Source organism: Bubalus kerabau, chromosome 1 (genome assembly GCF_029407905.1).
Source record: "Bubalus kerabau isolate K-KA32 ecotype Philippines breed swamp buffalo chromosome 1, PCC_UOA_SB_1v2, whole genome shotgun sequence".
Taxonomy (NCBI): domain Eukaryota; kingdom Metazoa; phylum Chordata; class Mammalia; order Artiodactyla; family Bovidae; genus Bubalus; species Bubalus kerabau.
Genome location: NC_073624.1, coordinates 123,006,041 through 123,029,526, shown reverse-complemented (window position 1 = coordinate 123,029,526; position 23,486 = coordinate 123,006,041). Strand labels below are relative to the sequence as shown.

Here is a 23,486-nt window from a genome sequence, read left to right as displayed (position 1 = left end):
GGAAAAGGTGCAGGTTCCAAATACAACTTGACAAGTGGCCTGTAACCTGGTGAAGAACTCCAGAGACAAGCGGAGTTCCATTCCTCAACAAAATACGAGGCCTGACTCTCTTGTTCCAATTTGCAGAGACCCTGGGATTGTAGTCAGAAATGGCTGAGGTTCCGGCCTCAACTCGAGATGAGGCCCTATTCATCCCTGTAGCAATACGTGAGGAATCCAGAGGTGCCCCTCGCAACGACAAAGGAGATCTGACTACCCCGAGGAGACACGAGCGGTCCCCCAGGGCGACACGTAACTTGAGAGGAACCCTAGGCTTCCCACCAAAACTCAAGGTAAACTACGAAATTCTTCCCTGCATGCTTGAGGAGGGCCTTTTACACTGCAGCGTTTCCAAAGAAAGACAACGTTTACTTGGAACACGAAAGGGTCCTCGACATGCTTTATGAAACTCCAGAAGTTTCAAGACATCCCCGTGCCATCTCAAGAGGAACGTTGAGTTTCCTGCCACATTCAAAAAGAGCCCTGTTTTCCCAGCCTCAACTCGAGATGAGGCCCTCTTCCTTTGCACCGACTCCATTGGAGTCCCAAGAGGCCCCTTCAACTCCACAATATTCCTGACTTCCCATAAACATCCTGAGAAGCTCCCTGAGGTCACTGTCACATGTCGAGGGAAGCCAGAGTTTCCTGAAGCAACTACAGAAAGAACTCGATATTCCCCCTTCAAAGCATCTTGAGGCCGGATTACCCTGCCATGACTTGGGAGCAATGCCGTGCTCCCCCTCCCAACTCGAATGGAGACTGAACATCCCTGGGGCAAATGCATCCCCGTTGCATTGTCCGGAAAAAGGTGCAGGTTTCAAATAAAACTCGACAAGTGGCCTATCACCCGGGGAAGAACTCCAGAGGCAAGCGGAGTTCCATTCCTCAACACAATATGAGGCCTGACTCTCATGTTCCAATCTGCAGAGACCCTGGGATCAAAGTCAGAAATGGAGAGGAAGCCTGAGGTTCCGGCCTCAACTCGAGATGAGGCCCTATTCATCCTTGCAGTGATGCACGAGGAATCCTGAGTGCCCCCTCAAAACGAGAAAGGAGATCTGACTTCCCTGAGGAGACACGGGCGGTCCCCCAGGTCTACACGCAATTCGAGAGGAACCCTAAGCTTCCCGCCACAACTCAAGGCAAACTACGAAATTCTCCCCTGCGCACTTGAGGAGGCCCTTTTACGCTGCAGCGGTTTCAAAGAAAGACAACATTTCCCTTGGAACTTGAAAGGGTCCTCGACATGCTTTACGAAACTCCAGAAGTTTCAAGAGATACCCGTCCGAACTTGAAAGGAACGCTGAGTTTCCCACCACAAGTCAAGAAGAGCCCCATTTTCCCCGCCTCAAATCTGGATGAAGCCTCTTCCTTTGCACTGACCCCAGTGGAGTCCCAAGAGGCACCTCTAACACCACAATATTCCTGATTTACCTTAAACACCCTGAGAAGCTCCCTGAGGTCACTGTCATATGTCGAGGGAAGCCAGGGTTTCCTGCTGCAGCTCCAGAAGGACCTCGATATTCCCCCTTCAACGCATCTTGAGGCCCGATTCCCCTGCCATGAATTGAGAGCAATGCTGTGCTCCCCCTCACCACTCAAATGGAGAATGAAATTCCCTGGGGCCACACAAAAGGCTCCCTGTGTTCCTCATTGTTACTCGAGAGAAACCCCACACGTCCCACTGCAGCTCAAAACAAAACCCACAAGATTTCCCCGTCATCTCAAGATGAGGCGCTCTTCTCCTGCATGGCCTAGAGAGCAATCCCGAGTCCTCACTCAAAACTCCACAGGAGGCTTGACTCCCTTTAGGCCACTCAATTGGCTGCAAGAGATACCCGTCGCAACTCGAGAGGAGAGCGGAGTTCTTTGCTTCCACTCGAGCGAGGCCTGACTCCCTGGGTGAAGTTTGAATGCAACCCTGAGATCCCTGTCGCCACTGGAAAGGAACACGGAATTTGTGGACACATGCCTAGATGAGGTCTATTTGCCCTGCAGTGACTCGAGAGTAATCCCCGGCCCCCACTGTAACTCGAATGGAGATTGGACTTCCCTGTGCCAAATCCGGATGGTCCCTGAGTTCCCCATCATAACTCAAGAATCCCTCGTTAACTTGAGAAAAACCACGAAGTTCCCCCGTCATCGCAAGATAAGGCCTTTTCCCGCTGCAGGGTCTCAAGAGAAATCCCACGTTCCCTCATAAATTCAAAACAGTACTTGAAACCCTAGATGCAACTCAAAAAGTTCTCCGACATACCATTCTCATTCGAGAGGAACACCGAGTTTCCTGGCACAACTTAATCTGAGCCCTTCTCCCCTCCTGATCTCGATATGAGAGTCAACTCACCTGCTATGTCTGCAAAGGGATTCAGACCTTACCGTCGCACCTCAGGAAGAGGCAGGACTCATATTACAATTCGAGAGGAAGCCTCGTGGGTCGTGTCACTTTAAGAAAGACAACGATCTCCCTGTCCGCTCAAGATAAGTCCCGATTCCTGGGCACCTCTTCGAATGTAACCCTGAGGATGAAGTCACAACACCGAGGGGAATGACACCCCCGTTGCATTGTCCAGAAAAAGGTGCAGGTTCCAAATAAAACTCGACAAGTGGCCTGTCACCCAGGGAAGAACTCCAGAGGCAAGTGGAGTTCCATTCCTCAACACAATACGAGGCCTGACTCTCATGTTCCAATCTGCAGAGACCCTGGGATCGAAGTCATAAATGGAGAGGAAGCCTGAGGTTCTGGCCTCAACTCGAGATGAGGCCCTATTTATCCGTGCAGTGATGCACGAGGAATCCCGAGGTGCCTCTCCCAATGACAAAGGAGATCTGACTTTCCTGAGAAGACATGAGTGGTCCCCCAAATCTAAATGCAACTGGAGAGGAACCCTACTCTTCCTGCCACAACTCAAGGCAAACTATGAAATTCTCCCCTGCACGCTTGAGGAGGCCCTTTTATGCTGCAGTGTTTCCAAAGGAAGAAAACGTTTCCCTTGGAACTTGAAAGGGTCCTCGATATGCTTTAGGAAACTCCAGAAGTTTCAAGAGATACCCATCCCAAACGAGGGGAACACTGAGTTTTCCGCCACAAGTCAAGAAGAGCCCCTATTTCCACGCCTCAACTCGGGATGAGGCCCTCTTCCTTTGCACCGACACCAGTGTAGTCTCAAGAGACCCCTCCAACTCCACAATATTTCTGCCTGCCCATAAACTCCCTGAGAAGCTCCATGAGGTCATTCTCACATGTCCAGGGAAGCCAGGGTTTCCTGCTGCAACTCCAGAAAGACCTCGATATTCCCCCTTGAACATATCTTGAGGCCCAATTCCCCTGCCGTGACTCAACAGCAATGCCGTGCTCCCCCTCGCAACTTGAATGGAGACTGAACTTCCCCGGGGCCACAAAAGAGGCTCGCTGAGTTCCCCATTGTTACTTGAGAGAAACCCCCACACGTCCCGCTACAGCTCAAAAAAACCCAGGAGATTGCCCCATCCACGTCGTAATTCGAGAATCCCGCCGTAACTCGAGAAAAACTACGAGGTTCCCCCGTCATCGCGAGATGAGGCCCTTTCCTTCTGCAGCATCTCAAGTGAAATCCCACGTTCCCTCTTGAAATTCGAAACTGGACTTGACACCCTTGATGCACCCAAAAAATCCCCCGACATACCAGCCTCACTCGAGAGGAACACGGAGTCCCCAGCACCACTTAATCTGAGCCCCTTCTCCCCTCCTGATCTCCACATGAGCATTGATTCCCCTGCTTTGTCTGGAAAGGTATCCCAAACTGCCCCTCGCACCTCAGGAGGAGGCCAGTCTCATAAAGAAATTCAAGAGGTAACCCCTTGGGTCATGCCACATTCCGAAAGACACCAATTTACCTGTCCACTCTTGATAAGAACCCGATGCCCGGAAACCTCTTCAAATGTAACCCTGTGGGTGAGGTCACAACACCAAGGGGCATTGACACCCCAGTTGCATCATCTGGAAAAACCCGCAGGTTCCAAATACAACTCGACAAGTGGCCTGTCACCCCGTCAACAACTCGAGAGGCAAGCAGAGTTCCATTCCTCTACACAAGACGAGGCCTGACTCTCCTGTTCCAACTCTGCAGAGACCCTGCGATCAAAGTCAGAAATGGAGAGGAACGCTGAGGTTCCCACCTCAACTCGAGATGAGGTCCTGTTCCATTGCACCAAACCCAGTGGAGTCCTGAGAGGCCCCTACCAACTCCACAGTATCCCTGACTTATAGGCACCCTGAGAAGCTCCCTGAGGCCATGGCACAAGTAAAGGGAACTGAGGGTTTCCTGCTGCAACTCGAGAAAGACCTCGAGATTCCTTCTTCAACACATCTTGAGGCCCGATTCCACTTCCGTGGCTCGAGAGCAATGCCACGCTCCCCCTCGCAACTCAAATGGAGACTGGAATTCCCTGGCACCACACGAGAGGCTCCCTGAGTTCCCCGTCGTAACTCGTGAGAACCCCACACTCCTGCCGCAGCTTGGAAAAAACCCACAAGATTCCCCCGTCGTCGTGAGATGAGGCCCTTCTTTTCCTACAGGGCCTAGAGAGCAATCTGAGTTCACTCTCAAAACTCCACAGGAGGCTTGATTCCGTTTAGGGCACTCAATGGGCTCCAAGAGATACCCGTTTCAACACGAGAGGAGAGTGGAGTTCTTTGCTTGCACTCGAGATGAGGCCTGACTCCCCGGGTGAATCTTGAATGCAACCCAGAGAATCCTGTCGCCACTGGAGAGGAACACGTAGTTTATGGACACAAGCCTAGATGAGGTCTATTTGCACTGCCATGACTCGAGAGCAATCCCCAGTTCTCCTTCGCAACTCGAATGGAGATTGGACTTCCCTGATCGAACACGAGAGGTAACCTGAGTTCCCCGTCTTAACTCAAGAATCCCACTGCAACTCGAGAAAAACCACGAGGTTCCCCTGTTATGGCAAGATGAGGCCCTTTCCCGCTGCAGTGTCTAAAGTGAAATCCCATGTTCCCTCTTGAAATTTTAAAAGGTACTTGATAGCCTTGATGCACCACCAAAAGTTCCCCGACATACTGGTCTCACTCGAGTTTCCTGGCACCACTAAATCTGAGCCCCTTCTCCCCTCTTGATCTCGACATGAGGGTCAATTCCCCTGCTTTGTCTGGAAGGGGATCCCAACCATCATGTCTCACCTCAGGAGGATGCCGGTCTCACACTGAAACTCTAGAGGAAGCCTCGTGTGTCGTGCCACATTCCGAAAGACACCGATTTCCCTGTCCACTCAAGAAAGGTCCCGATGCCCGGGCACCTCTTCGTATGTAACCCTGAGGATGAAGTCACAACACGAAAAGGCACTTACACCCCAGTTGCATCGTCTGGAAACAGCCTAAGGTTCTAAATGCAACTCGACAAGTGGCCTGTCACCCCATGAACAACTCGAGAGGCCAGCAGAGTTCCAAACTCTTCACAAGACGAAGCCTGATTTTCCTGTTCCAACTCTGCAGAAACCCTGCGATCAAAGTCAGATATGGAGAGGAACAATGAGGTTCCCGCCTCATCTTGAGATGAGGCCCTATTCATCCCTGCAGCAATGCACGAGGAATCCCCAGGTGGCCCTCGCAATGCTAAAGCAGATCTGAATTCCCTGATGAAACACGAGCGGTTCCCCAGGTCGACAGGCAACTTGAGAGGAACCCTAAGCTTCCCGCCACAATTCCAGGCAAACAACGAAGTTCTCGCCTGCACTCTTGAGGAGGCCATTTTATGCTGCTGCGTTTCCAAAGAAAGCCTACGTTTCCCTTCGAACTTGAAAGGGTTCTTGACACACTTTACGAAACTCCAGAAGTTTCCAGAGATACCCGTCCCCACTCGAGAGGAACGCTGAAATTTCCACCACAAGTCAAGAAGAGCCCCATTGTCCCCACCTCAAGTCGAGATGAGGGTCGATTGCCGTGCTTCGCCTGGAAAGGAATGCCGACGTCCCTGGCGCACCTCGAGAAGAGCCTGGTATCTACTCGACACTGGAGGGGAACCCGGGGGCCTTGCCACAATTCGAAAGCCACAGATTTCCCTATTCCACTCGAGAACAGGCCTGATTTCCTTGTACCAATTCAAATGCCAGCCCAGAACCAACTCACAACACGAAGGAGTTCTGATGCCCTGGTTGTTAATCTGAAAGGAGCCCCAGGTCCCAAATTCAACTCGGCTGAAAGCCTGAAACCCCTTTGACAACTCGAGAGGAAAGCAGAGTTCCATGCTTTCACACACGTCGAGACCTACCTCCCTGTTTGAAACAACATACACAGCCCGAGACCCACGTCAGAACAGGAGAGGAAACCTGAGGTTCCCGCCTCAACTCGAGATGAGGCAGTCTTCCATTGCACCAAACCTAGGGGATTCTGAGAGGCCCCTCCCAAGTCCACAGTATTCCTGACTTCCAATAGGCACAATAAGAAGCTCCATGAGGTCACCATCACAATTCTAGTAAACCCAGGGTTTCCTGCTGCAACTCGAGAAGGACCTCGAAATTCCCCCTCGAAAATCCCTCAAGATGCAAAAGTGCATCTTGAGGCCGGATTCCCCTGCAGTGAATCCAGAGCAAGGCCAAGCTTCCCCTTGCAACTCGAATGGAGACTGGACTTCCCTGGAGCCACACGAGATTCTCACTTAGTTCCCCGTCGTAACTCGAGGAAAATCCCCACACGTTGCCCAGCAGCTTGAAAAAAACCACGAGATTTGCCCATCATCGTGAGATGAGGCCCTTCTTTTCCTCCAGGGCTGAGACAGCAATCCCAAGTCCTCTCTCAAAACTCCACAGGAGGCTTGACTCCCTTTAGGCCACTCTATGGGCTCCAAGAGATACCCATCGCAACTGGAGAGGAGAGTGGATTTCCTTGCTTGCACTCGAGACAAAGCCTGACTCCCCAGTTGAACCTTGAATGTAACACCGAGATCCATGTTGCCATTGGAGACGAACACGTATATTCTGGACAAAAGCCTAGATGAGGTCTATTTGCCCTCCAGTGATATCCCCAGCTTCCCCTCACAACTCGAATGGAGATTGGACTTCCCTTTGGCAACACGAGAGGCTCCTTGAGTTCCCCATCCTAACTTGAGAATTCCGCCACACCTCGAGAAAAACCATGAGGTTCACTCATCATAATGAGATGAGGCCCGTTCCCGCTGTAGAGTCTCAAGAGAAATCCCACGTTCCCTCTTGAAATTCGAAATGGTACTTGACACCTTTGATGAAACCCAAAAAGTTCCCCGATATACCGGTCTCACTCAAGAGGACCACCGAGTTTCCTGGCACCACATAATCTGAGCCCCTTCTCCCCTCCTGATCTCGACATGAAGGTCGATTCCCCTGCTTTGTTTGGAAAGGGATCCTGACCTTCCCATTACACCTCAGGAGGAGGCGGGTCTCACAAAGAAATTATACAGGTAGCCTCGTGGGTCATGTCACATTCCGAAGGACACCGATTTCCCCATCCACTCTTGATAAGAACCCGATACCCAGACACCTCTTCGAATGAAACCTTGTGGATGAAGTCATAACACGAAGGGGCACTGACATCCCGGTTGCATCATCCAGAAAAACCCGCAGGTTCCAAATACAACTCGACAAGTGTCCTGTCACCCCATGAACAACTCGAGAGGAAAGCGGAGTTCCATTCCTCAACACATGACGAGGACTGACTCTCCTGTTCCAACTCTGCAGAGACCCTGCGATTGAAGTCAGAAATGGAGAGGAACCCTGAGATTCCCTCCTCAGCTCGAGACGAGGCCCTCTTCCATTGCACCAAACCCAGTGGAGTCCCGAGAGGCCCCTCCCAACTTCACAGTATCCCTGACTTCTCATAGGCACCCTGAGAAGCTCCTTGAGGTCACCGGCCCAAGTCAAGGGAACCCAGGGTTTACTGCCGCAACTGAGAAACACCACGAGATTCCTCCTTCAACGCCTCTTGAGGCCCGATTCCCCTACCGTGACTCAAGAGCAATGCCGCACTCCCCCTCCCAACTTGAATGGAGACTGGACTTCCCTGGGGCCACATGACAGGCTCCCTAAGTTCCCCATCGTAACTTGCGGAAAACCCCACACGTTGCGCCGCAGCTCAAAAAAAAAAACGAGATTCGCCCATTGTCACAAGATGAGGCCCTTCTTTTGCTGCAGGGCCTAACAGCAATCCTGAGTCCTCTCTCAAAACTCCACAGGAGGCTCGACTCCCTTTAGGCCACTCAATGGGCTTCAAGAGATACCCGTCGCAATTTGAGAGGAGAGCAGAGTTCTTTGCTTCCACTCGAGATGAGGCATGACTCCCCGGGTGAATATAGAATGAAACCCCGAGATCCCTGTCACCACTGGAAAGGAACACATACTTTCTGGACACAAACCTAGATGAGGTCTATTTGCCCTGCAGTGACTCGAAGGCAATCCTCAGCTCTCCCTGGCAACTCAAACAGAGATTGGACCCCTGGACCACCACGAGAGGCATGCAGAGTTCCCCGTTGTAACTCGAGAATCCCACCGCAACTCGAGAAAAACCACGAGGTTCCCCCGTCATCGTGAGATGGAGCCCTTTCCTGGTGCAGCGTATCAAGAGAAATCCCAAGTTCCCTCTTGAAATACGAAACGGTACTTGACACCCTTAATGCAACTCAAAAAGTTCCCCGACACACAGGTCTCACTCGAGAGGAATACCGAGTTTCCCGGCAACACTTAATCTGAGCCTCTTCTACCCTCCTGATCTCGACAAGAGGGTCGATTCCCTTGCTGTGTCTGGAAGGGGATGCCAACCTTCACATCCCAACTCAGGAGGAGGCCGGTCTCACACGGAAACTCGAGAGGAAGCCTCGAGTGTCATGCCACATTCCGAAAGACACCGATTTCCCCATCCACTCAAGAAAGCTCCCGATGCCTGGGCACCTCTTCGAATATAACCCTGAGGATGAAGTCACAACAAGAAGGGGCACTGACACCCCAGTTGCATCGTCTGTAAATAGCCGCAGGTTCCAAACACAACTCAACAAGTGGCCTGTCACCCCGTGAAACTCGAGAGGCAAGTGGAGTTCCATTCCTCAACCCAAGACGAGGCCTGACTCTCCTGTTCCAACTCTTCAGAGACCCTGCAATTGAAGTCAGAAATCTAGAGCAACACTGAGATTCCTGCCTCATCTAGAGATGAGGCCCTATTCATCCCTGCGGCTATGCGCGAGGAATCCCGAGGTGGCCCTTGGAATGCCAAAGGAGATCTAACTTCCCTCAGGACACACTAGCGGACCCCCAGGTCAACTGGCAACTCGAGAGGAACCCTAAGCTTCCCGCCACAATTGCACGCAAATGAAATTCTAGCCTGGACGCTTGAGAAGGCCCTTTAACGCTGCAGCATTTCCAAATAAAGCCCACGTTTCCCTTGGAACTTGAAAGGGTCCTCAACACACTTTATGAAGCTCCAGAGGTTTCCTGAGATACCCGTTCCCACTCGAGAGGAATGCTGAAATTCCCGCCACACGTCAAGAAGAGCCCTATGTTCCCCTCCTCAAGTCGAGATGAGCGTTGATTTCCCTGCTTCACCTGAAAAGAAATGCTGACATCCCTGGCACACCTCGAGAGGAGGTTGGTATCCACTTGACACTGGAGGGGAACCCGGGGGCCTTGTCACAATTCAAAATCCACTGATTTCCCCCTCCACTCGAGATCAGGCCTGACTTCCTTGCACGGATTCGAATGTCAGCCGAGAATCAACTCTCAACATGAAGGAGTTCTGATGCCCTGGTTGTTAATCTGAAAAGAACCCCAGGTCCCAAATTCAACTGGGCTGGAGGCCTGAAACCCCTTTGACAACTCGAGAGGAAAGCAGAGTTCCATGCCTTCACACACGTCGAGACCTACCTCCCTGTTTGAAAAGGCATACACTGCCTGATACCCACGTCAAAACAGGAGAGGAAACCTGAGGTTCCTGCCTCAACTCGAGATGAGGCCCTCTTCCATTTCACCAAACCCAATGGAGACCGAAGGGCCCTCCCACGTCCACAGGATTCCTGGCTTCCAATAGGCACCATGAGAAGATCCCTTAGGTCACTGTCACAAGTCGAGGAAACCCAGGGTTTCGTGCCGCAATTCGAGAAAGACCTTGAAATTCCCCCTTCACAGTGTCTTGAGGCCAGATTCCCCTGCAGTTAATCGAGAGCAATGCCACGCTCCCCCTCGCAACTCGAATGGAGACTGGACCTCCCTGGGGCACATGAAAGGCTCCCTTAGTTCCCCATCGTAACTCGAGAAAAACTCCATACGTTGCACTGCAGCTGGAATAAAACCACGAGATTCGCCCGTCATCACGAGATGAGGCCCTTATTTTCCTGCAGGGCCTAGAGAGCAATCCTGAGTCCTCTCTCCAAACTCCGCAGGAGGCATGACACCCTTTGGCCACTCTATGGGCTCCAAGAGAAACCCGTCGCAACTCGAGAGGAGAGCGAAATTATTTGCTTCCACTCGAGACGAGGCCTGAATCCCTGGGTGAACCTTGAATGTAACACCGAGATCCCTGTTGCCATTGGAGAGGAACACGGATTTTCTGGACAAAAGCCTACATGAGGTCTATTTGCCCTGCAGTGACTCGAGAGCAATCCCCAGCTCTCCCTCACAACTCGACTGGAGATTGGACTTCCCTGGGCCAACACGAGAGGCTCCCTGAGAGCCTTGTCATAAATCGAGAATCCTGCTGCAACTCGAGAAAAACAATGAGGTTCCCAGATCATCGTGAGATGATGCCCCTTCCCGCTGCAGCGTCTCAAGAGAAATCCCCTGTTCCCTCTTTAAATTCGAAATGGAACTTGACACCCTTGATGCAACCCAAAAAGTTCCCCGACATACCTGTCTCACTCGAGAGGAACACGAGTTTTCCGGCACCATTTAATCTGAGCCTCTTCTCCCCTCCTGATCTCGACATGAGGGTCGATTCCCCTGCTTTGTCTGGAAAGGGATCCCGACCTTCCCGTCGCACCTCAGTAGGAGGCCGGTCTCAGAAAGAAATTCGAAAGGTAGCGTCAGGGTCATGCCAAATTCTGAAAGACACCAATTTCCCTGTCCACTCTTGATAAGAACCCGATGCCCAGACACCTCTTCGAATGTAACCCTGTGGATGAAGTCACAGCACGAAGGGGCACTGACACCCCAGTTGCATCGTCCTGAAAAACCCGCAGGTTCCAAATACAATGCGACAAGTGGCCTGTCACCCTGAACAACTAGAGAGGCAAGAAGAGTTCCTTTCCTCAACACAAGACGAGGCCTGACTCTCCTGTTCCAACTGTACAGAAACCCTGCGATTGAAGTCAGAAATGGAGAGGAACCCTGGGGTTCCCACCTCAACTCGAGATGAGGCACTCTTCCACTGCACCAAACCCAGTAGAGCTCCAAGAGGCTCCTACCAACTCCACAGTATACCTGACTTCTCATAGGCACCTTGAGAAGCTCCCTGAGATCACCGTCACAAGTCGAGTGAACCCAGGGTTTCCTGCTGCAACTCGAGAAAGACGTCAGGATTCCTTCTTCACCGTGTCTTGAGGCCCGATTCCCCTACCGTGACTCAAGAGCAATGCCGCGCTCCCCCTCGCAACTCAAATGGAGACCTGACTTTCCCTGGCACCACATGAGAGGCTCCCTGAGTTCCCCATAGTAACTGGTGAGAAACCCCACATTCGCGCCGCACCTCGAAAGAAACCACAAGATTCTCCCATCATTCAGAGATGAGGCCCTTCTTTTCCTGCAGGGCCTAGAGAGCAAACCTGAGTCCTCTCTCAAAATTCCACAGGGGGTTTGACTCCCTTTAGGCCACTCAATGGGCTCCAAGAGATACCTGTCACAACTTGAGAGGAGAGCAGAGTCCTTTGCTTTCTCTCGAGACGAGGATGACTCCCCGGGTGAATCTTGAATTCAACCCCAAGGTCCCTGTCACCACAGGAGAGGGAGGGGAACACGGAGTTTCTGGACACAAGCCTAGATGAGGTCTTTTTGCCCTACCTTGACTGGGGATCATTCCCCAGTTCACCTCACAACTCGAAGGAGATTGGTCTTCCCTGGGCCAACACAAGAGGCTCCCTGAGCTCCCCGTCATAACTCGAGAATCCCGCCACAACTCGAGAAAAACCATGAGGTTCCCCCGTTATTGGGAGATGAGGCCCTTTCTCCTTGCAATGTCTCGAGAGAAATCCCATGTTCCCTCCTGAAATTCAAAACGGTAGTTGACACCCTTGATGCAAATCAAAAAGTTCCCCGAAATACCGGTCTCACTCAAGAGGAACACCGAATTTCCCGGCACAACTTAATCTGAGCCCCTTCTCCACTCCTGACCTTGACATGAGGGTCGATTCCCCTGATTTGTCTGGAAAGGGATCCCGACCTTCCTGTCGCACCTCAGGAGGATCCTATCTCACATTGAAACTCGAGAGGAAGCCTTGTGGATCGGGTCACATTCTGAAAGACACCGGTTTCCCTTCCACTCAAGATAAGTCCCGATGCCCGGGCACTTCTTCGTATGTAACCCTGTGGATGAAGTCACAACATGAAGGAGCACTGAAACCCCTCTTGCATAGTATGGAAAAGCCACAGGTTCCATATACAACACGACAAGGGGCCTGTCACCCAGAAAACAATGCAAGAGGCAAGCGGAGTTCCATTCCTCAACACTAGAGAAGGCATGACTCTCCTGTTCCAACTCTGCAGAGACCCTGTGATCGAAGTCTTAAACGGAGAGGAACCCGCAGGTTCCCATCTGAACTCTAGATGAGGACCTATTCATCCCTGCAGCAATGTGCGAGGAATCCCGAGGAGCCCTTACCAACGCCAAAGGATATCTGACTTCCCTGAGGAGACACTAGCAGTCCCCCTGGTGGACACGCAACTCGAAACGAACCCAAATCTTCCTGCCACAACTCCACCCAAACTACATAATTCACCCCTGCCTGCTTGAGGTGGCCCTATTACGCTGTAGCGTTTCCAAAGAGAGCCCACGTTTCCCTTCAAACTTGAAACAGTCCTCGACACGCTTTACAAAACTCCTGAAGTTTCCCGAGATACCCGTCCCCAGTCGAGAGGAATGCTGAATTTCCCGCCACAAGTGAAGAAGAGCCCCGTTTTCCCCGCCTCAAGTCGAGATGAGTGTCTATTGCCCTGCTCGCCTGGAAAGGAATGCCGTCATCCCTGTTGCACCTCAAGAGGAGGCTTGGATCTAATTGACACTGGAGGGGAACAAGGGGGCCTTGTCCCAATTCGAAATCCACGTATTTCCCCATCCACTCGAGATCAGGTCTGATTTCCTTGCACCGATTCAAATGTCAGCCGACAATCAACTAACAACACGAAGGGAGTTCTGAGGCCCCTCGAGCAGGGATGAATACGGCCTCATCTAAAACTGAGGCGGGAACCTCAGGGTTCCTCTCCATTACTGACTTAGATGGCAGGGTCTCTGCAGATTGGAACAGAAAAGTCAGGCCTCGTCTTGTGTTGAGGAATTGAACCTACTTGCCTTTTAAGTAGTTCACAGGGTGACAGGCTACTTGTCGAGTATATTTGGAACCTGTGTCTTTTTCCAGAATATGCAACTGGGGTGTCAGTGCCCCTTCGTGTTTGACTTCATCCTCAGGGTTACATTCAAAGAGGGGCCCAGGCATCACGACTTATCTTGAGTGGACAGGGAAATTGGTATCTTTCAGAATGTGGCACAACCCACGAGTCTTCTGCTCGAGTTTCAGTGTGAGACTGGCCTCTTCCTGAGGTGTGACGGGAAGATCGGGATCCCTTTCCAGACAAAGCAAGGGAATTGATCCTCATGTCAAGATCAGGAGGGGAGAAGGGGCTCGGATTAAGAAGTGCTGGGAAACTTGGTGTTCCTCTCAAGTGAGAAATGTATTTCGGGAACTTTATGAGTTGCAACAAGTGTGTCAAATACCGTTTCAAATTTGAAGAGGGAACATGGGATTTCCCTTGATATGCTGCAGCGGGAAAGGGCCTCATCTTGCAATGACGGGAGAACCTCGTGGTTTTTCTCGTGTTGCGGCGGGATTCTTGAGTTACGACAGGGAACTCAGGGAAACTCTCATGTTTCCTCAGGGAAGTCCAATCTCCATTCGAGCTGCGATGGGGAGCTGGGGTTTGCTCTCTAGTCACTACAAAGCAAATACACCTTATAAAGACTTGTGTCCAGAAACTCCGTGTTCCTCTCCAATGGCGACAAGGATCTCAGTGTTGCATTCAAACTTCAGCCAGGGAGTCAGGCCTTGTTTCGAGTGGAAGCAAAGAACTCCGCTCTCCTCTCGAGTTGTAATGGGTATCTCTTGGAGAACATGAGTGCCTAAAGGGAGTCAAACCTCCTGTGGAGTTTTGAGAGACAACTCGGGATTGCTCGAGATCAGGCCTGATTTCCTTGCACTGATTCAAATGTCAGCCAGGAATCAACTCACAACACCAAGGGAGTTCTGATGCCCCAGTTGCTAATTTGAAAAGAGCCCCAGGTTCCAAATTCAACTCAGTTAGAAGCCTGAAACCACTTAGAAAACTCGAAAGGAAAGCAGAGTTACATGACTCGACACATGTCGAGACCTGACTCCTTGTTATAAATGGCATACACAGACCTAGACCCACGTCACAACAGGAGAGGAAACCTGAGGTTCCCGCCTCAACTCGAGATGAGGCCCTCTTCCATTATACCAAACCCAGTGGAGTCCCGAGAGGCCCCTCCCAACTCCAGAGTATTCCTGACTTTTCACAGGCACCCTGAGAAGCTCCCAGAGGTCACTGTCACAAGTCGAGGGAACACAGGGTTTCCTGCCGCACCTCGAGAAAGACCCCGCGATTCACCCTTCAATGCATCTGGAGGCCCGATTAACCTGCTGAGACTCGAGAACAATGCCGTGCTTCCCCTCCCAACTCGAATGGACACTGAACTTCCCTGGGGCCCCACGAGAGGCTCCCTGAGTTCCCCGTCGTTACTCGAGAGAAACCCCACACGTCCCACTGCAGCTCAAAACAAATAAACCACGAGATTCCTCTGTCATTGTGAGATGAGGCCCTTCTTTTCCTGCAGGGCCTAGAGAGCAATCCCGAGCCCTCACTCAAAACTCCACAGGAGGCTTGACTCCCTTTTGGCCACTCAATTGGCTCCAAGAGATACCCGTCACAACTCGAGAGGAGAGCGGAGTTCTTTGCTTCCACTCGAGCGAGGCCTGACTCCCTGGGTGAACCTTGAAGGCAACCCGGAGATACCTGTCGCCACTGGAAAGGAACACGGAATTTGTGGACACATGCCTAGATGAGGTCTATTTGCCCTGCAGTGACTCAAGAGCAATCCCCGGCTCCCACTCATAACTCAAATGGAGATTGGACTTCCCTACACCAAATCCAGAGGCTTCCTGAGTTCCCCGTCTTAACTCGAGAATCCCGCCGTAACTAGAGAAATGCCACGAGGTTCCCCCGACATCGCGAGATGAGGCCCTTTCCTGCTGCAGCATCTCAAGAGAAATCCCATGTTCCCTCGTAAATTCAAAATGGTACTTGAAACCCTTGATGCAACTCAAAAAGTTCTCCGACATACCGTTCTCATTCGAGAGGAACACCAAGTTTCCCGGCACAACTGAATCTGAGCCCCTTCTCCCTTCCTGATCTCGATACGAGGGTTGACTTACCTGCTATGTCTGCAAAGGGATCCAGACCTTACCGTCGCAGCTCAGGAAGAGGCAGGTCTCATGTTGAAATTCGAGAGGAAGCCTCGTGGGTCGTGCCACTTTAAGAAAGACAATGATCTCCCTGTCCGCTCAAGATAAGTCCCAGTGCCCGGGCACCTCTTCAAATGTAAACCTGAGGATGAAGTCACAACACCAAAGGGAATGACACCCCCGTTGCATTGTCCAGAAAAAGGTGCAGGTTTCAAATAAAACTCAACAAGTGGCCTGTCACCCGGGGAAGAACTCCAGAGGCAAGCGGAGTTCCATTCCTCAACACAATATGAGGCCTGACTCTCATGTTCCAATCTGCAGAGACCCTGGGATCGAAGTCAGAAATGGAGAGGAAGCCTGAGGTTCCAGCCTCAACTCGAGATGAGGCCCTATTCATCCCTGCAGTGATACGTGAGGAATCCAGAGGTGACCCTCGCAATGACAAAGGAGATCTGACTTCCCTGAGGAGACACGGGCAGTCCCCCAGGTCTACACGCAACTCGAGAGGAACCCTAAGCTTCCCTCCACAACTCCAGGCAAACTACAAAATTATCCCCTTCATGCTTGAGGAGGCCATTTTATGCTGCAGCCTTTCCAAAGAAAGACAACGTTTGCCTTGGAACTAGAAAAGGTCCTCTACATGCTTTACAAAACTCCAGAAGTTTCAAGAGATACCTGTCCCAACTCGATAGGAACGCTGAGTTTCCCTCCACAAGTCAAGAAGAGCCCCCTTTTCCCCGCCTCAACTTGAGATGAAGCCCTCTTCCTTTGCACTGACCCCAGTGGGGCCCCAAGAGGCCCCTCCAACTCCACAATATTCCTGACTTCCCATAAACACCCTGAGAACCTCCCTGAGGTCACTGTCACATATTGAGGGAAGCCAGGGTTTCCTGCTGCTACTCCAGAAAGACCTTGATATTCCCCCTTGAATGCATATTGAGGCCTAATTCCCCTGCCATGACTCGAGAGCAATGTTGTGTTCCCCCTCGCAACTCGAATGGAGAGTGAACTTCCCTGGGGCCACACAAGAGGCTCCCTGAGTTCCCCATCGTTACTCGAGAGAAACCACACAAGTCCCGCTGCAGCTCAAAAAAAAACATGAGATTCCCCCGTCATCGCGAGATGACGCCCTTCTTTTCCTGCAGGGCCTAGAGAGCAATCCCGAGTCCTCTCTCAAAATTCCACAGTAGGCTTGACTCCTTTTAGGCCACTCAATTGGCTCCAAGAGATACTCGTTGCAACTCGAGAGGAGAGCGGAGTTCTTCACTTCCACTCGAACAAGGCCTGACTTCCTGGGTGAACCTTGAATGTAACCCTGAGATCCCTGTCGCCACTGGAAAGGAACACGGAATTTGTGGACACATGCCTAGATGAGGCCTATTTGCCCTGCAGTGACTCGGGAGATATCCCCGGCTCCCACTCATAACTCGAATGGAGATTGGACTTCGCTGCGCCAAATCAAGAGGCATCCTGAGTTCCCCGTCATTACTCGAGAATCCCGCCAGAACCTTGAGGTTTCCCCGTCATCGCGAGATGAAGCCCTTTCCCCCTGCAGCGTCTCAAGAGAAATCCCACGTTCCCTCTTTAAATTTTAAAAGGTACTTGATACCCTTGATGCACCTCCAAAAGTTCCCCGACATACCATTCTCATTCGAGAGGAACAACGAGTTTCCCAGCACAACTTAATCTGAGCCCCTTCTCACCTCCTGATCACGAATGAGGGTCAATTCCCCTGCTCTGTCTGGAAGGTGATCCCAACCATCATGTCCCACCTCAGGAGGAGGCCAGTATCACACTGAAACTCGAGAGAAAGCCTCGTGTGTCATGCCACATTCTGAAAGACACCGATTTCCCCGTCCACTCAAGAAAGGTCCTGATGCCCGGGCACCTCTTTGTATGTAACCCTGAGGATGAAGTCACAACACGAAGGGACACTGACACCCCAGTTGCATGGTCCGTAAACAGGCACAGGTTCCAAATACAAAATGACAAGTGGCCTGTTACCCCGTGAACAACTCAAGAGGCAAGTGGGGTTCCAACCTCATCACAAGACAAAGCCTGACTCTCCTGTTCCAACTCCGCGAAACCCTGGGATTGAAGTCAGAAATGTAGAGGAAGCCTGAGGTTCTGGCCTCAACTTGAGAAGAGGCCCTATTCATCCCTGCAGCGATGCACAAGGAATCCCGAGGTGGCCCTCGCAATGTCAAAGGAGATCTGACTTCCCTCAGGAAACACGAGCGTTCCCCCAGGTCGACCGGCAACTCGAGAGGAACCCTAAGCTTCCTTCCACAACTCCAGGCAAATGACAAAATTCTCGCCTGCACGCTTGAGGAGGCCCTTTTATGCTGCAGCATTTCCAAAGAAAGCCCACGTTTCCCTTGGAACTCGTAAGGGTCCTCGACATGCTTTACGAAACTCCAGAAGTTTCCCGAGATACCCGTCCCCACTTGAGAGGAACGCTGAAATTCCCGCCACAAGTCAAGAAGAGCCCCGTTGTACCTGCCTCAAGGCAAGACGAGAGTCGATTGCCCTGCTTCCCCTGGAAAGGAATGCTGACATCCCTGTTGCACCTCGAGAGGAGGCTGGTATCTACTTGACACTGGAGGGGAACCCGGGGGCCTTGTCACAGTTTGAAAGCCACTCATATCCCCATTCCACTCGAGGTCAGGCCTGATTTCCTTGCACCGGTTCGAATGTCAGTGGAGAGTTCTCACAACACGAAGGAGTTCTGATGCCATGGTTGTTAATCTGAAAACAGCCCCAGGTCCCAAATTCAACTCGGCTGGAGGCCTGAAATCCCTTTGACAACTCGAGAGGAGAGCAGAGTTCCATGCCTTCACACACGTCGAGACCTACCTCCCTGTTTGAAACGGCATCCACAGCCTGAGACCCACGTCAAAACAGGAGAGGAACCCTGAGGCTCCTGCCTCAATTCGCGATGAGGAGCCCTTCCATTGCACCAAGACCAGGGGAGTCCGAGAGGCCCCTCCAAGTCCACTGTATCCCTGACTTCCAATAAGCACAATGAGAAGCTCCCTGAGGTCACCTTACAAGTTGAGGAAACCCAGGGTTTCCTGCCGCAATTTAAGAAAGACATCGAAATTCCCCCTTCAGTGCGTCTTGAGGCCAGATTCCCCTGCAGTGAATCAAGAGCAAAGCTATGCTCCCCCTCGCAACTCGAATGGAAACTGGACTTCCCTGGGACCACACGAGAGTCTCCCTTAGTTCCCCGTGGTAACTTGAGGAAAACCCCAAACGTTGCGCAGCAGTTTGAAAAAAACTACGAGATTTGCCCTTCATCGTGAGATGAGGCCCTTCTTTTCCTGCAGGGCCGAGACAGGAATCCCGAGTCCTCTCTTAACCGCCCCCCCCGAGGAGGCTTGACTCCCTTTAGGCCACTCTATGGGCTTCAAGAGATACACGTTGCAACTGGAGAGGAGAGCGGATTTCTTTGCTTGCACTCAAGATGAGGCCTGACACCCCAGTTGAACCTTGAATGTAACACCGAGATCCATGTTGCCATTGGAGACGAACACGTATATTCTGGACAAAAGCCTAGATGAGGTCTATTTGCCCTGCAGTGATATCCCCAGCACTCCCTCGCAACTCGAATGGAGATTGGACTTCCCTTTGGCAACATGAGAGGCTCCTTGAGTTCCCCGTCCTAACTTGAGAATCCCACCGCACCTCGAGAAAAACCACGAGGTTCCCCCATTATCCTGAGATTAGGCCCCTTCCCGCTGTAGAGTCTCAAGAGAAATCCCAGGTTCCCTCTTGAAATTTGAACAGTACTTGACACCCTTGATCCAATTCAAAAACTTCCCTGACTTACCGGTCTCACTCGAGCGGAACACCGAATTTCCTGGCAGCACTTAATCTGAGCCCCTTCTCCCCTCCTGATCTCGACATGAGGGTCGATTCCCCTGCTTTGTCTGGAAAGGGATCCCAAACTTCCAGTCGCACCTCAGGAGGAGGATGGTCTCATGAAGAAATTCGAGAGGTAGCCTCGTGGCTCATGTCACATTCTGAAAGACACCGATTTCCCCGTCCACTCTTGATAAGAACCCGATTCCCAGAAACCTCTTTGAATGTAACCCTGTGGATGAAGTCACAACACGAAGAGGCACTGACACCCCAGTTGCATAGTCCAGATAAATTCGCAGGTTCCAAATACAACTCGACAAGTGGCCCATCACCCCGAGAACAACTCGAGAGGCAAGCAGAGTTCCATTCCTCAACACAAGAAGATGCCTGACTATCCTGTTCCAACTCTACAGAAACCCTGCAATCGAAGTCAGAAATGGTGAGGAAACCTGAGGTTCCCGCCTCAACTCGAGATGAGGCCCTCGTCCATTGCACCAAACCCAGTGGAGTCCCGAGAGCCCCTCCCAACTCCACAGTATTCCAGACTTCCAATAGGCACCCTGAGAAGCTCCCTGAGGTCACCGTCACAAGTCCAGGGAACACAGGGTTTCCTGTCACAACTCGAGAAAGACCTCGAGATTCCCCTTTCAAAGCGTCTTGAGCCCTGATTCCCCTGCCGCGACTCGAGAGCGATGCCACTATCCCCTTCACAACTCGAATGGAGACTGGACTTCCCTGGTGCCATACGAGAGACTCCCTGATATTGAAGTCGTAACTCGAGAGAAACCACACACGTCGCGTGGCAGCTCAAAAAAAAACCACGAGATTCCCCCATCATTGTGAGATAAGCCCTTCTTTTCCTGCAGGGCCTAGACAGCAATCGCGAGTCCTCTCTCAAAACTCCACAGGAGGCTTGACTCCCTTTAGGCAACTCAATGAGCTCCAAGAGATACCCGTCGCAACTCGAGAGGACAGCTGTGTTGTTTGCTTCCGCTCGAGATGAGGCGTGACTCACAGGTGAAACTTGAATGCAACCCTGAAATGCCTGTCGCCACTGGAGAGGAACACGGAGTTTCTGGACAAAAGCCTAGATGAGGTCTATTTGCCCTGCAGTCATTCGAGAGCAAACCCGAGCTCCCCCTCACAACTCGAATGGAGATTGGACTTCCCTGGGGAACACGAGAGGCTCCCAGAGGTCACTGTCGTAACTGGAGAATTCTGGCCAACTCGAGAAAAACCACGAGGTTCCCCCGGCATCGCAAGATGAGATCCTTTCACGCTGCAGCATCTCAAGAGAATTCCCCCGTTCCCTCTTGTATTTTGAAATGGTACTTTACAACCTTGATTCAACTCAAAATGTTCCACACACAACGGTCTCACTCGAGAGGAACAGCAAGTTTCCTGGCACAACTTAATCTGAGTCCTTTCTCCCCACTGATCTCGACCTGAGGGTCTCTTCCCCTGCTTTGTCTGGAAAGGGATCCCGATGTTCCCCTCGCACCTCAGAGGGAGACCTCTCTCACATTGAAACTGGATAGGAAGCCTCGTGGTCGTTACACATTCCAAAAGATATCGATTTCCCTGTCGACTCAAGATAAGTCCCGATGCCCGGGCACTTGTTCCAATGTAACCCTGAGGATGAAGTCACAACACGAAGGGGCACTGACACCCCAGTTGCATCGTCTGGAAAAACCCGCAGGTTCCAAATACAACTCGACAAGTGTCCTGTCAACCCGAGAACAACTGGAGAGGCAAGCGGAGTTCCATTCCTCAACACAAGATGAGGCCTGACTCTCCTATACCAAGTCTGCAGAGACCCTCCGATCGAAGTCAGAAATGGAGAGGAACCCTGAGGTTCCTGCCTTAACTAGAGTTGAGGCCCTCTTCCATTGCACCAAAGCCAGTGGAGTACCGAGTGGCTCCTTCCAACTCCACAGTAATCCTGACTTCCCATAGGCACCCTGAAAAGCTCCCTGAGGTCACGGTCACATGCCAAGGGAACCCAGGGTTTCCTGTTGCAACTTGAGAAGGACCTGGAGATACTCCTTTCAATGAGTCTTGAGCCAGATTCCCCTGCCATGACTCGAGAGCAATGCCGTGCTCTCCCTCGCAACACGAATGGAGACAGGACTTCCCTGGGGCCACACGAGAGGCTCCCTGAGTTCCTCATCATAACTGGAGAGAAACCCCACGTGTCACGTGGCAGCTCGAAAAAAAAAACACGAGATTCCGCCGTCATCACGAGATGAGTCACTTCATTTCCTGCAGGGCCTAGATAGAAATCCCAAGTGTTCTCTCAAAATTCCACAAAAGGCTTGACTCCCTTTAGGCCACTCAGTTGGCTCCAAGTGATACCCGTCACAACTCGAGAGGAGAGCAGAGTTCTTTGTTTCCACTCGAGCGAGGCCTGACTCCCCAGGTGAACCTTGAATGCAACCCCAAGATCCATGACGCCACTGGAGATGAACATGGAGTTTCTGGACACAACTGTAGATGAGATCTATTTGCCCTACAGTGACTCGAGAGCAATCCCCAGCTCCCTCTCACAACGCAAATGGAGATTGGATTTCCCTGGGGCAACACGACAGGCTCCCTGAGTTCCCTGTCATAACTCGAGAATCCCGCCGCAACTTGAGAAAAACCACGAGTTTCCCCCGTCATAGTGAGATGAGACCCCTTCCTGGTGCAGCGTCTCAAGAGAAATACCATGTTCCCTCTTGAAATTCGAAACAGTACGTGACTCCCTTGATGCAACCCAAAAAGTTCCCCAACATACCGGTCTCACTCAAGAGGAACACCAAGTTTCCCGGCACCACTTAATCTGAGCCCCTTCCCTCCTTATCTCGACATGAGGGTTGATTCCCCTGCTTTGTCTGGAAAGGGATCCTGACCTTCCTGTCACACCTCAGGAGGAGGCCAGTCTCACCTTGAAACTTGAGAGGAAGCCTCATGGGTAGTGCCACTTTATGAAAGACACTCATTTCCCTATCCACTCAGATAAGTCCCACTACAGGGGCACCTCTTCAAATGTAACCCTGAGGATGAAGTCAAAACACGAAGGGGCACTGACACCCTTATTTCATTGTCTGGAAAAAGTCGTAGGTTTCAAATAAAACTCGGCAAGTGGCCTGTCACCACGTGAACAACTCGAGAGGCAAGCAGAGTTCCATTGCTCAACACAGGATGAGGCCTGAATCTCCTGTTCCAACACTGCAGAGACCCTGCGATCAAAGTCAGAAATGGAGAGGAACCCTGAGGTTCCCGCCTCAACTCGATATGAGGCCCTATTCATCCCTGCAGCAATGCTTGAGGAATCCTGAGGTGCCCCTCATAATGCCAAAGGAGATCTGACTTCCCTGAGGAGATAAGAGCGGTCCTCCCGGTGAACACGCAATTCCAGAGGAACCTTAAGCTTCCCACCAAAACTCCTTGAAAACTACGAAATTCTCCCCTGCACACTTAAGCAGATCCTTTTACGCTGCAGCATTTCCAGAGAAAGACCACGTTTCCCTTGGACTCTAAAGGGTCCTTGAAATGCTTTACGAAATTCCAGAAGTTTCGCGAGATACCCATCCCCATTCAAAAGAAATGCTGAGTTTCCCATCACAAGTCAAGAAGAGCCCCGTTTTCCCTGCCTCAAGTTGAGATGAGGGTCGATTCTCCTGTTTCTCCTGGTTAGGAATGCTGACGTCCCCATCTCACCTCGAGAGGAGGCTGGTATCTACTTGACACTGGAGGGCAACCCGGGGGCCTTGTCACAATTTGAAAGCCACGTATTTCACCATCCACTCGAGATCAGGATTGATTTCCTTACACCAATTCGAATGTCAGCCGAGAATCAACTCAACATGAAGGGAGTTCTGATGCCCAAGTTGCTAATCC

General features: G+C 51.6%; 1 pseudogene; it reads left to right on the top strand.

The window, feature by feature from the left end:
• The window catches only part of LOC129641792 (endogenous retrovirus group K member 19 Env polyprotein-like), a 206,925-nt pseudogene that overhangs the window by 47,904 nt on the left and 135,535 nt on the right, over nucleotides 1-23,486 (top strand).